Source organism: Choloepus didactylus, chromosome 10 (genome assembly GCF_015220235.1).
Source record: "Choloepus didactylus isolate mChoDid1 chromosome 10, mChoDid1.pri, whole genome shotgun sequence".
Lineage (NCBI taxonomy): Eukaryota > Metazoa > Chordata > Mammalia > Pilosa > Megalonychidae > Choloepus > Choloepus didactylus.
Genome location: NC_051316.1, coordinates 118,110,771 through 118,124,963, shown reverse-complemented (window position 1 = coordinate 118,124,963; position 14,193 = coordinate 118,110,771).

Here is a 14,193-nt window from a genome sequence, read left to right as displayed (position 1 = left end):
TACTCTACCAATCATCAAGAGGCCAAAGGGAAAAGGAAAGAGAATCACCCCCAAAATTATAGAATTAAACATAAAATATAATAAAATATGCCTATGTTTGTGCTGATGTTTGTATGGTAGGTGTGACACAGTCAAGATGCCTTATGCCCCATTTAGAAGTTGGAGAAGTGTGACCTCCCCCAATTTGTCCTTTTTCCTCTTCCTAGTCCTCAAATCCTTCTCCAGCCCTAGCACCCTGCCCCCCCCTTTTTTTTTTACTGAGAACCTTCAAGAACAACTCTGTATAGTAGTAATACTATGCCAGCCACACATGTAATTTAAAATTTTCCATTCCCATATTTTAAAAAGTAAAAAGGTAGAACTAATTTTCATACTGCATTTCATTTAACCCAATAATCCAATTCAATAATTACCAATTCAACATGTAACCAGTATAGAAAATTATTAATGAAACATTTTCCATTCTCTTTTCATCCTGCCTTCATTCAAAATCCAGTGTATATTTTATCATTACAGCACATCACAATTCAGACTAGCTATATTTCAAATGCTCAACAGCAACATGTGGTTAGTGGCTACCATGTTGGATATTGCAGTTCTAGGACCAGAAATATCCCAACTGCACTTTGTTTCTCCATTTCAATCTGCCATCTATTCTCACATCCCTACTTAAACTTTTAGTTCCCTTTTGTCCTAAGACATCTATTAGTGCATCTAACAATGAGTGTTTATAATCTTCTCTTTGGATAAAAGAACCTGTGTTCTTGTCCACTTAGTTTCTCTCTCTCTTTCTTTTGGTTGGACCAATTCCCAGTATTCTGAGATGCAGAATCTGTTGAATGGGTAGAGAAACAACTAAGCAGAGAAAAATCTAGCAAGAGTGGTAGGTTGAATTTTGTACCCCAACAAACACATGTTCTTAATCTTAATCTGCATTCCCATGGGTGTGAACTGTTATTAACAGGCCTTTTGAAGATGTTATTCTTAGTTAAGGTGTGGTTCAACTGAATAAGGGGGGCCTTAGTCCAGATTTCTGGAGACCTCCAAGGATTGCTGACAGCACCAGAATGCTACAGTCTTTGGGGAGAAACCAAGCCTTGCTGATATCTTGATTTTGGACTTCTACCCTCAAAACTATGAACCAAAACTTCCTAATGTGTATGCCAACCCATTAGTGGTACTTGTGATAGCAACCCTGGAAAACTGAGACAGCAAGATATTGAGTTGAATAGCATAAGAGCAGGGATTTTGTGGTAAGAGAGGACAGAGGAGAAGAAAACAGGGTCAGAGCTCAATAAGGAATATAGGAATTTGGCTTGTGAGAGACTCCAGGGGAATGGAGGAAGGAGTTTTTGAGAAATGCAAGTCTGGGTTGGAAATGGTTTCCTTTCAATATTCCATAAGAGACTGGAATAAAAAATAGAACTCATTTTGAAAAACTTTTGGGGAACTCTGCTTCTTTAAATGTGACTATGAAAAGACTGAGTTGCATGGATTTCCAGGATTTGTTGGGGTTACATATGTTACATCCTATTTAGGATTAGCACGGTACAGTGGGGAGAAACGTGCAGGCTCTAAGTCAAGTTGCACAGGCCTGTCCTGTGACCTTGGCCAAGTACCTAGAACTTTATTTCTTCAAATATAATGTGGGGGCCATAATACTTCCCAAATAAGGCTGTTAGGAGTACTTAATATGAATGAGATTGCATCCATGAAAGCACCATAGAGGGTCTGCACATAATGGCTACACAATAATTATGATTCCTTTTCAAATGAACCTATACCAATGAGCCTATTAGGGTTGCAAGATTCCAAACTTAAGAGATCATTGTACTGCTTAAGGAAAAGGACTGTGTTAACTGCTTCCCAAAAATGGAAGCCAGAGAGAGCTCAAATGCTTTAAATTTCACAATCTCACCCCACAGTTCAATCCCCTAAAGCTTTTTAAGTTTAAAATTCCTGTGTGCAAATCAAAATTCCAATAAGTTACTATTTTTGCACCTATCATATTGGCAAGGATCAAAAGAATGAGAACACACTGTAGTCAAGGGTGTGGAACATTGGCACCTTTTGCGTTGCTAGAGGCAGCGCAAAAGGGCACAGCCTCCGTGTTCCTGTTTGCTAATGCTGCCAGAATGCAAACACCAGAAATGGATTGGCTTTTATAAAAGGGGGGCTATTTGGTTACACAGTTACAGTCTTAAGGCCACAAAGTGTCCAAGATAATGCATCAACAATCGGGTACCTTCACTGGAGGATGGCCAATGGTGTCTGGAAAACCTCTGTTAGCTCGGAAGGCATGTGGATGGCATCTGCTTGCTCCCAGGTTGCTTTTCAAAATGGCGTTCTCCAAAATGTCTGCAGCAGCTTCCAATGGCAGTCTTCAAAATGTCTCTCTTGGCTGTAGCTAGCTGTGAGCTCCTTCTGTCTGAGCTTATATAGTGCTCCAGTAAACTAAACAAGGCCCACGCTGAATGGGCGGGGCCACACCTCCATGGAAATTATCCTGTCAGAGTTATCACCCACAGTTGAGTGGGTCACATCTCCATGGACACTGAACCAATAGGTTCCAACCCAATCCACACTAATATGTCTGCCCCCACAAGAATGCATTAAAGAATATAGCTTTTTCTCAGGACATAATATATACAAACCGGCACACTCTGGTAGGGTTATTTGACCAGATTGATTAAAATTTTAAATGTATGTGTCCTTTAACCAGCAATTCCATTCATAGTAGTTTATTTTAGAGATATTCTCCCTCATGTTGAATGGATATATGTATAAGGATATTTATTGCAGCATTGTTTCCAATATCAAAAGTTTGTAAAGAGCACAATACTGTATGATGGTAGCACAATAATGTAAGTACTGTGAACAAGGATGAGTGTATGGTTGAAAGAGGAAGGCTAGGAGCATGTATGACACCAGAAGGAAAGATAGAAGATAAAGACTGGGATGCATAACTTAGTGAAACCTAGAGTGGTCAATGACAGTGATTAAATGTACAAATATAAGAATGTTTTTACATGAGGGAGAACAAATGAATGTTGACATTGCAAGGTGTTGAAAACTGGATGGTATAGGGAAAAAAATACAATCAATGCAAACTAGAGCCTATAGTTAACAGTAACATTGTGATATGCTTCCATTAATTGTAACAAAGTCAATATAACAAAGTTAACGTCTATATGGGGGGATATAAGGGAATGGCATGGGATTCTCGGCGGTGTTGTTGTCTGACTTTTTCATTGTATTTTATTTTTATTTTTTCTTCTATCTTTTATTTTTTTATTTGTCTCTTTTTTTCCTCTTTCTCTTTGCAGAAGAAATGGAAATGTCCTCATATAGATTGTGGTGGTGAATGCATAACTATGTCATTATACTGAGAATCATTGATTGTTTACTTAGGATGGATTGCATGGTGTGTGAATAAATCTATTTTAAAAATTAAACAGAGGGATACAAGTGCTGAAGAAAATGTGGAGGGAGGTATGTACCTATTCCCTGTTGCTGGGGAAGTAGAATGGTGCAGCCCATGTGGAGGGCAGTGTGGTGGTTCCACAGGAAGCTAAGTATGGGTTTGCCATATGATCCTGCAACCCTGTTATTGGGTATAAACTTGGAAGGACTGAAAGCAGGGACATGAATGGACATTGACACACTGGTGTTTATGGAGACAGTATTCATGATTTTCAGTGGATGAAGGTGGCCTAACGGTACGTCGACTGATAAACCAAATGGTGAACTGCGGTGTATACATGCAATGGAATATTCAGTGGCAGCAAGAAGGAATGAAGTTGTGAGGCATGAAACTAGGTGAATGGACATTGAGGACAGCATGTTAAGTGAAATAAGCCAGAAATGAAAAGACAAACATTACAACACCTAATATGGACTAACCATAATGTGCAAACTCTGAGAATTGAATCTGAGAGCATAGGTTATCAGGGGAAGGCTTACTGTAAAGGTTCCTAGATTGTAAGCTCTTACAGTAGTCACATCTATTCATGAGCTGTAACAGTTATTTCTAAATTCTGACATGCTGAGCTGTTTGTGTGTAACCTGGTCTGTCCCTGGAACTTCGGGTATCTGCGTGACACCTGAGACTCAGAGCCAGAGTCTGGCAGCTGTGAATGTCAGCATTACCCCATACAGCAACTGTTAAAGAAGCTGAAAAAGAGATCAGACTTCAATTAGAGATATGAGCAAAAGGGACTTTTAGTCAGGACTAAAGTAAATCAGACTAAAGGGTAACAGATGATATTGACTGTTTTAAAACTTCAACTCCTGTGTGAGACCAAAGGAAGAGATGTTTATTTGGTGCAAAATCTATATTTTCTGTAGCACACTGTATAATTTAAATTGTATGGTCAGTTTATTCAAACACCATAATTACATGGAAACTTGAATAGGGAGTGAGATCTAGTTATACAAGTTAGCGTGAAGCCCCGATATATCCTAGAGTAATTTGGGCAGAGAATAAAAAGTATTTGCAAAACCCCCTTGTGGGACTGGGGGAAAATGTGGAAATATTAAAGCCCCCACCTGGGGAATTCCTGATATTCTCATAAGCATTGGGAATTACCAGTTTAGCAGGCTGAACCCTCGATCTTGGGGCTTGCCCTTATGAAGCTTGTTACTGAAAAGGGAGGCTAAGCCTATTTATAATTGTGCCTAAGAGTCACCCCCAGAGAACCTCTTATGTAGTCAGATGTAGCCTCCCTCTCTAAGCAAACTTGGCAGGTGGACTTGCTGCCTTTCTCCCTACATAGGACATGACTCCCAGAGGTGTAAATCTCCTTGGCAATGTGGGACATGACTCCCAGGGATGAGCCTGGGATTGAGAAAGCCTTCTGGACCAAAAGGGGGAAGAGAAATGAAGCAAAATTAAGTTTCAGTGGCTGAGAGATTTCAAATGGAGTCGACAGGTCATTCTGGAGGTTATTCTTCTGCATTATATAGATATCCCTTTTAGTTTTTAGTGTATTAGACTAGTTAGAAGGAAATATCTGAAACTGTTGAACTGCAATCCAGTAGCCTTGATTCTTGAAGATGATTGCATAACTATATAGCTTATACAGTGGGACCGTGTGATTGTGAAAACCTTGTACCTCCCACTCCCTTTATCCAGTGTATGGGGAGATGAGTAGAAAAATGGGGACAAAAAGTAAATGAATAATTCCGGGGGGGGAGGTGGAGTCTGGGATGTTTGGGATGTTCTTTTTTACCTTTATTTTTATTTTTATTCTTATTTTTATTTTTTGGAATAAGGAAAATGTTCAAAATTTGATTCTGGTGATGAATACACAACTATATGATGATACTGTGAACAATTGACTGTACACTGCGGGTGATTGTATGTATGTGAATATATCTCAATAAGATGCCATTTAAAAAGTTTATAAAGAACACATATGTCAGTCAAATTGAAACTGGCCGAATAATATATGACATGTTGAGGCAATGGGTTCTAGATGATCTTCAATAAGAATGAGGCCGCTCTGTGTGTGCTGCGGTGGTCAGATCTCCAACACATATTATTTCAAGAAAAAAAAAATCAAGGTGCTGTGCATGAATACAAAGCTAACATTTGAGTGTAGGGGGAAAATGTGTGTGTGTGTGTTTGAAAATGCATAGACTACCTCTGCAAGAATACACCAGAAACAAGAAACAGTGGTGGTATCTCCGGGAAGAGGAATTGGGTAGATAGGAGGGTGGGATGGGCAATGGGGGTAGTAGACTTACTTAGACTTACTTTACTTTTCACCCATTGTACCTTTTGAGTTCTATATCCTGCCCATGATTTGCCTATTCAAAAAATATATATAACATTTTACAAAAACCAAACAGAAAAGACAGTGTAGAACAACATGTGATTTGGAGTCAGAGGGATGTGTTCAAGTCCCAGCTCCACTATTTAGTGCCTGGATGATCTCAAACAAGTATCTTTCCTTCTCTGAGTCTGTTTCTTTGGGGAAATATAGGGATAACAATATTGTTGGGAGGACACTCAAGATATTGGACACTCAAGATAAATAATAAAATGTTAAAGACCAGGTGTTATTTTCACCATGTTATCTATCTGTCTGTGTCAGCATAAAGCATGGGAAAGCCTAGCTGTCCCCAGATCAGGACACTAGTCAGCTGGAACCCAGATTTCATCTCACATTTTGGGTTGATGTCACAAAGGGTTTCGGAAGTTTAAGAGCAAAACATGGGACATAGCAGTGATTCTAAACCTTGCTATATATTATAATCTAATGAGGAACTTTCTGCAAAATGCCATCCCCACCCACTCAAATTTAACGGGTCTGCAAGTGGCTGCTCCTGGAGGTGATCTGAACATGCACCCAGGTCTTGGAAACACTATTGTCATGGGAAGAAGCCTTACATAATCAGTCATACCCAGTTCTTGCCCAAGCTGTGTGGCCTTGGGCAACTTACTTCACCTTTCTGGGCCTTAGTAACCTCCTCAGTATAAGCAGCCAGTTAAATGTACATTGCCAGCTCTAATCTCTGAAGAGCCTTTCAGTTTGAATGTCCCAGGATTCTAGTCCCTGTCATCTGGTGCACCTATAAAGAAGCCCCTGTCCAGAATGGTTGCGGGTCCTAGGAAAGGGGTGGAGCCCATGTGCTGATGGTGCAAACAGAAATGCTTCTGAACAGTAATTCCTGACAAAGAGGGTGGAGCCAGGTGTCTGGAGATGCTGCCCTGACACACACCAGTCGAAGCAGCCCTGAGCCATAGCTGAAACTGGATGGAACTCTGCATTTCAATTCGCCTGAACCTGATTCTGTCCAGAGTTCTTAACAGCTGGAAAACCTTAGTAAATGTCATGTATCAATCTCCCTTGCCCATTTTTGGCTAATGATCTAATCTTTAAAATTTAGCTCTGAAACTTAACTGGTTAAGGATACCATGCCATTCATTCATTCACTTATTTGTTTGACATTTATATCCAAATATTTGTTGCGCACTTATAGATTTGCCAGGTCCATAGATGTTCACATCCTCAATGAACTATAGGAGTGAAAAATGTTCTCTGCTCATTGAGAAGTAAAGTAATATATATTCACCCCACCATGGGTCTTCTTTAAGAGAACCATTGATTTTGACTGCAAAAACTTTATGGAGGGGATTAAAGAGAAACCTGCATTTCCACAACTAAAACCCATTGCTCAAACAATATTCTTGGGCTCCCTGCCCCTCATTCCACCTTGTGCTTCTCTTTGCTTTTGACCTCATTCTCTCCTTTGGCAGGCAGCTTCCCCATGATTGCTTCAAGCAGCTGATGTTTATGCCATCCACACAGCTTGCACCTCAAAGGAAGAGTCTCACCTTTCCTGACTTCTCCTAGAGTAAAGGGCCAGCTTGGTCCTGAACCAAGCACTGTGGCCAAAGATATGCAGCCGTGTAATTGGCCAGGCTTGGGTCTGGGTAGTTCCACCCAAGCAACAAGGAAAGGGGTCTGGGAGGCTGTGCACCATAAGAGGCTGAGGGAGGGAGAGCAGATACAGGCAGATGAGGAATAAATAGCAGTTTGACAAGGAAACAGAAGCCAGACTGAGTCCTTGGGGGATAGAAACTAAAGAGGAGCAGGCCGGGGCCTGAAAACTGACCTCAGAGCTGAATGAAAAGAAAGTCATTGTGGTTCCATGACAGCTTTTAGCACCACCCACTTTAAATTTGGCAGACAGTCTCCCAGGGCATCTAAAGTGGGGCCCAGAGTGAAGCTGTGAACTGCCATGGGCAGCCACAGGGATGCACCAAGCAGTCTTTCTCAAAGTTGGCAAATGCCCCCTCTGGAATCCCAAGCACTGTTCACTATTACCTACACCAGTGATTGCGTCTCAGTTTTTTTTTCTCACCCAAGATGAGAAATGATCTACTTCTATCAGTAACAGTGGTTTATTATATCTGTTATTTGGGAGGCATGGGATATTCAGAAGGAAAAGTCTCGCTCCAGGCTGCCTTGGCAGGGAATATAATAATGCTGAGGAGAGGAAAGGAGGGACTGAGCATTTTAAAAAGCCCTCCAGGTGATTTTGCTATACCTGTTTACTAGGGCATCCCTCCCTGTCCGCCATGTTGCAACTGAGAATCAATGTGTTCTGAGTACAGACTACGAACCTTGCATATCACCCATGGTGTTCCAGTCTGCTAATGCTGCCGGAATGCAAAATACCAGAGATGGATCGGCTTTTATAAAGGGGGTTTATTTGGTTACAAAGTTACAGTCTTAAAGCTATAAAGTGTCCAAGGTAAGGCATCAGTACAGGGTACCTTCACTGAAGGATGGTTGATGATATCTGAAAACCTCTGTTAGCTGTGAAGGCACGTGGCTGGCATCTGCTTGCTCTCAGGTTGCATTTCAAAATGATGTTCTCCAAAATGTTGCTCTTAGGATGTTTTGTCCTCTCTTAGCTTCTCTGGAGCAAAAGTCTGCTTTCAGTGACAGTCTTCAAACTGTGTCTCATCTGCAGCTCCTGTTCAAAATGTCACTTTCAGTTGCTCTGATCCTTCTGTCTGTGAACTCCTTTATAAGACTCTAGTGATCCAATTAACACCCACCCTGAATGGACCGGTGTAACACCTCCATGGAAATTATCCAATCAAATGTTTCACTCACAGTTGATTGAGTCACATCTCCATGGAAACACTCAAAGGATTCCAATCTAATCAACACTAATGCATCTGCCCCCACAAGATTGGATCAAAGAATATGGCTTTTGGCGGGACATAATATATCCAAACTAGCACAGTGACTCCACCCCCACACCCAAGACCACCAACCATGAGGCAGCCACGTGTAGCTCAGTACATTCACCAGGCCCCAGGGCAACACTTGCAAATAGAATGTTAAATTTTTTTAATGTTGTGCCTGCTATCTGACCCAGTAAGTCCACAACTGGGGAGGAACTCGGAAAGCAATAGAAATAACCATAAAGAAAGAGCTTTATAGATGAAGATTTCCACTGAAGAATTATATATAATAATGAAAATGAAGTAGACTAAATTCACAGGAAGGGAATGATAAGAGCTGCTAACACCAATTAAACACTAACCATGCATCACATTCTGTGCTCATGAACACATATAAATTGTTTAATTTTCACAACCACCCAGTGAGGTCAGAATTATTTTTTATTGTCCCTGTTCCACGATTAGGAATCTGAAGCACATTTTAGCACATCCAGATTGCAGTTTTATGCAGCTGTTAAATAAAGTATTATGAAGAGTTTGTAATCATATTGAAAAATTATTAGGTAACAATATTAAGTGGAAAATAAATAGATGGTATGATATCAATTATATAGACCATGCATTAAAAAGAACTTAACGGAAAACAGTAAAATGCTAACAGTTATCTTTGGATAGTAAGTTACTTTCTTCTTTCTAATTTGCAATCTATAATAAGCATGATTTATTTGTAATATTATAAAAATAAAACAAATTTATTATTTGAAAGTTATCTTCAAGTATGCTAAAGCATTATAGTGGATATCCCTGGTTGAGTGGGATTGTGGGGTTTCTTCTTATTTGTTTTTTGTTTCTTGTTTTCCAGTAATAAATATTCATTGTTTTTAGACAAAAACAATAATAAAAAGAACATTAAAAAAAAATAAATGTCACTTTGGACTCTGTAAATCCAATCATTCATTCAAAGCATTTGGGGTTTCCTTCCCAGTCGCTTGCTACCCAATTCTTTGTAAGTTAAAATAATAGACCATTATCAGTTTCTGCCTTGTAGAAAGTCTTCCTTTGGTGCCTTGCGGCATTGTAAGCCACAAACAGCAAGAAGTCACATCCCCCTCAGCTGTATGTTTGCAAAATGCCCCAAGTCAGGAGCTGTGTGAGCCATGATCCTGAAAGAGGGGACAATGCACACAGCCAAATCTGCAGAAACGTTTTACCAGCGCATCATCAATAGGGGCTTGTATAACCTAGGACAAAAGAAAATTTAGGTCTTGGGAAAGAAAAGAGCTTTTGAATTTCAGAAGCCATCACAGAGGGTTCAAAAGATGCCAGCAATAAGAATTTTTCACTAGATGTCCCCATACCTAGGCAGTGAGGTACAGTGTCTGTGGCACAGGAAAGGGGAAAGAGGACAGATGCTGGAGTCACATGGGCCCGTCATTTATACCATCAAGGTACGGGTAGAATCTTCCCACTTTTCTCCATCTTCAGTACACCCACCTAGGGAGCCCTGATCATCTCCAACCTGGGATTGCCAGCTCCTCTTCTTGTCTCAGTGCTTCTCCTTCCTCTTTCTAACCTTTTCTTCACAGAAAAAGGCAAAGTGATTATGTAAAAACCCAAATCAGACTTCTTCACCCCCTGCTCTAAACCGTTTGCTGACTGTCCCACCCCGTGACAAATAAAACATATATTCTTCACCATCATCTAGGAAATCCTGCAGGGTCAGAGCCTATCTCTTCTCAACCCTCACCCTGGACCACCCCTGTCCTCATCACCTTCCCTGGAACACATGGAAGTCCTTTGGGTCCTCAAGCATAGCAAGCCCTTTCTCACGTTGGAGTCTTTACCCCACCTATGGTCTCCTCTTGGAAGAACTTTGCCTTCTCTTACAATACTTAACTCATGGGGTGGGTTTTGGTTCACTGTCAGCTCCTTTGTTCTAAAGGCTTTTCCAACCACCCAACCTAAGCAGCCCTCCTTTCCTCGCCCTGCCCCAACATTCTCTACCATGGCAACTAATTCATTACCTGTGTGGCATTTCTTATCACAATTTGTATTTATGCATTTCTGCCTTAGTTGACTTGCTGTTGACTGCTCTCCAGACCTGTGTCTGGTTTATTCAACGATGTGTTATTTCCCAATGTGACTCTCCAATAATGTCTGGCATTTAGTAGGTGCTCAGGAAACAACAAAAACTTGTTGAGTGAAGGAATGAGCTCAGTTCAACCACTTATTCCCTGTGTGGCCTTGAATAGGTTACTGAATGCTAAGACTCAGTTTCTTCATCTGTACCACAAGAATATTAGGTGCCTACCCTATGGATAAGTGTTTGGGAAGATTAGTACAGAAAATATCTAGCGCAGTAGCTGGCACACAGCAGGCTCTCCTGAAATTAGAGCTCTCAGGATGAGTCTGGGCAGTTAATAGAGAAATCCCATTTTCACCTCAAACTGATGAGGCAGAACTTGCTCTTCCAACTGGGGATGGTGCAAAAAGCACCGTGCCAGGCACATGATGGATATTCAATAAATGTCACATCACAAATTGATTGTCAGCTAAAATCGTAAAAATTCTTGAAAAAGTTCACCACATACATTGTGTACAATTTAAAAATTGAATATAACTTAAATGGGAGCCAATAGCACAGTAGACTAATAAATTTTGTACATCCATATAATGGAATTGTGTCCTTCCATAGGTTGGGGCATAAAAACTATTATTTTTTTGGAAACTATAGATGAAGTAACCAGGGCATAATGAAAAGGGGGATATTGAAAGTAAATTGGTGAATTTACTGTCAGAAAACAATGACTACACATTTGTCCTGATGTGTCCAGATTGGCTGTGAACTACCTTCAGCTTTATAAAGGGAGCTTGGGGTAAAATGAGCATTATTCCAAGTATCAAGGTCTGGCTTTTTTCATCCAGGCTCTGGGACTAGATAACTACTTGACCTTGGACAGGTCCCTGCCCCTCTATTGGCCTAATTCTTTCTAGTGCAAAATTCATGTTTGCAATCTAGAGCATGAGCTCAAGTGATTTCTAGACCCCAAATCTAGAAATCTTAAATTTTCTGGGTTGATACTTTAGAGGATAGTAATTCATCAAATAATTGTCAACTCTTACCAGTGGCATTGCATGATAAGTTCATTGTCCTTCATGCAGTGATAATTATCCATGTCTTATGGAATGGTGCTAAGAATACAGCTTCAAAGTCAACCAGGTTTAGGTTCAAAACCCAGCTCAACCCTTTGTGGCTGTAAAATTTGGGAAAGTCCCTTCATTCCATGAGCTTCTGTTTCCTTTAGAATGAGGATAGGAGGGCTGGTTGGCAATGAATTAAATGACATATATAAGAATATGCCTTATTGCCTGGTATGCAGTTTCCTTTTCCTACTGAACACTGGTCTCTGCTGTTGTTCCCATTTTGTGGGAGGAAAGATGAAAGCTCAGAGTAATGGCGGCCCCATCCCTGGCTACAAGTCACCTCCAGAACCTCATGCCCAAGACCCAGAATGGCCTGGTTCTAAATCTTGGTGTAGAGCCATGGTTGGTTCACACCCATGCTTTGTGAGGAGACATTCATCATTCCAACATTTCTGAGCACTTTATTCCTGTCATGAATCTGGCAACTGGGGATTGAAATGTGAATAAGATACATTCCTTTAATGAAGTAACAGGCCAGCAAGGAAACACTAATGATAAAGTAAAATAAAATAGGAAAAAATAAAACAACACAAACAATAAGAAAATGCAGTGTGATAGATGGTTTAAATAAAGGTATGTAAAGTGCTTGAGTTACAATCCTGTCTAAGCATCTGAGAGAGACATCATGGAAGAAGGGATGTTAAACTGCCTCTATAAGGATAAACAGGAATTCACAACATAGAGAAGGGACTTCTAGGCAGAGAAATAGTATCCATAAGGCCACAGAATTTCTGGTGACTCAGTTTGGGTGGGGGTGGGGTGGAGAGTGACATTTGGAATGCTAGGAGATAAAGCTGGAAAGACATGTGTGTTGAGGCCAGATTGTGTCTTTAAAAAATTACACTGAAGTGGGGCATTTCCAGAATAGGAGCATAAAGAAGGAAGTACCACAGATAATCACAGTCATCCGAGCCAAAAAGAATGCCTGAATTTAGGCATTGGCAGTGGGAATGGGCAGAGAGAAATGGATTCAAGAATCATCCAAGAGACAAAATGGAAAGGCTCTGTATCTGACTATTTTGTGGTTGCCTATTGCTTCTATTTTTTTTTTAATTTTTTTTATTATTTTTATTTTGAAATAAATTCAAAGTTATAGGAACAGTTGCAAAAACAATACTAACCCCATACACAGAATTCCATCATACCCTGACCCCCCTCCCCCGATAGCCCAATCCACCAACTTGAACCTGCTGTCACATCGCTATTTCTTTCCCTCCCTCCGTCCCTATCATCCATCATCTATTTCTCTGTCTTCTGAACATATGAGAGCTAGCTGCTCACACCCTTGAACAAACACTATAATTCACATATACACTTCCCATGAATAAAAACATTCTTTTATGCAACCCCGTTAAGCGCAGCTAAGAAGTACAAGAGATTCAACAATGATACAAAGCTTACATTCTATATTTCCTTTTCCTTATGTCTCAACTGTGACCCTTTGAGCCTCCTGTCCTCCATCCTCCAATCCCATCCAGGTTCATCCTTGGCATTCAATTGTCATCTATTTAGACTGCCCTTTTTTTTTTCAATTGTGGAAACATATATACAGCCTAAATCTTCCCATTCCACACCCTCCCTAGCCTTCCATTAGTGGGATTAATCACATTTAGAATGTTGTAATGCTCTTTCCCACCACCCATTACTAGAAATTTCCCTTCATCTCAAACAGCAACCCTATACTCATTTCTTAACTCCCCATTGCCCCTTCCCCCATTTCTCTTAACCCAAACTCTACTTTTCATCTCTATGGTTATATTCTCTAATAATTTCTTTGTGTTTACTGTGGGGCTTAAAATTAACCTCTAAATTCATAACAATCTTGTTTTTCTTTGATACCACCTTCATTTCAATAGGACACCTAAACTATGTTCCTATACTCCTCCATTCCCCCACCTTTATATAGTTGTTTAAAATTACATATTTTACATTGAGTTCAAAACCACTGATTTGTCATTAGAGTTTGTGTATTTTATATCATGTAGGAAGTAAATAGTGGAGTTACCGTTCAAAAATTATTGACTTCTATTTGTATTCCATTGTGTTTGGAGAATGTGCTTTGAGTATATTCAATTTTTTTTTTTAATTTATTGAGGTTTGTTTTATGTCCCAGCTTATGGTCCCTTCTGGAGAAAGATCCGTGATCACTAGAGAAAAATGTGTGTCCTGGTGATTTGGGATGTAAGGTACTGTATATGCCTGTTAAAATTCTCTATATCTCTTTCTCCTTTCTTTGTTTCTCTGTTGGTAGGGCTCCCTTTAGAATCTGAAGTAGGGCAGGT